This window comes from Daktulosphaira vitifoliae, unplaced genomic scaffold (assembly GCF_025091365.1).
Source record: "Daktulosphaira vitifoliae isolate Bord-2020 unplaced genomic scaffold, ASM2509136v1 Scaffold_4, whole genome shotgun sequence".
NCBI classification, from domain to species: Eukaryota; Metazoa; Arthropoda; class Insecta; order Hemiptera; family Phylloxeridae; genus Daktulosphaira; species Daktulosphaira vitifoliae.
Window position 1 is genome coordinate 13,731,570 of NW_026099575.1, and position 965 is coordinate 13,732,534.

The following is a 965-nucleotide window of genomic DNA, read 5'->3' on the forward strand; positions in this document are numbered from 1 at the left end:
TTTACATCCTCCTTAATGGGAGTATCAGACACTTGGTCATCTTTGACAACATTCTCCTTAGTTGGTGCTTCTGGCTCCAAAATTTTTAATGATATGCTTTTATTTTCTTTTGTTTTGACGTTTAGTATTAATTCTTTTGTCTCACCTACTATAGTCTTTGAATCGGGGAAAGAGATGGAATCTAAATTAATATTTACATTCTTCTTAGTAGGAGTATCAGACACTTGGTCATCTTTTGAAACATGTAATGATTCATCCCAAAAAAATGTATAGCCTTCATCATTCATTTGCTTAGAATCGGGGTAAGAGTTGGGATTTATAAAGATATTTACATTCTTCTTAGTGGGAGCATCAGACACGTTTCCATCTTTGGGAACATGTAATGATTCATCCCAAAAAAATGTGTAGCCTTCATCTTGCATTTGTTTTGAATCGGGGTAAGATTTGGGATTTATAAAGATATTTACATTCTTCTTAGTGGGAGCATCAGACACGTTTCCATCTTTGGGAACATGTAATGATTCATCCCAAAAAAATGTGTAGCCTTCATCTTGCATTTGTTTTGAATCGGGGTAAGATTTGGGATTTATAAAGATATTTACATTCTTCTTAGTGGGAGCATCAGACACCATTCCATCTTTGGGAACATGTAATGATTCATCCCAAAAAAATGTGTAGCCTTCATCTTGCATTTGCTTAGAATCGGGGTAAGAGTTGGGATCTAAATTAATATTTACATCCTCCTTAATGGGAGTATCAGACACTTGGTCATCTTTGGGAACATGTAATGATTCATCCCAAAAAAATGTATAGCCTTCATCTTCCATTTGTTTTGAATCGGGGTAAGAGTTGGGATTTATAAAGATATTTACATTCTTCTTAGTGGGAGCATCAGACACGTTTCCATCTTTGGGAACATGTAATGATTCATCCCAAAAAAATGTGTAGCCTTCATCTTGCATTTG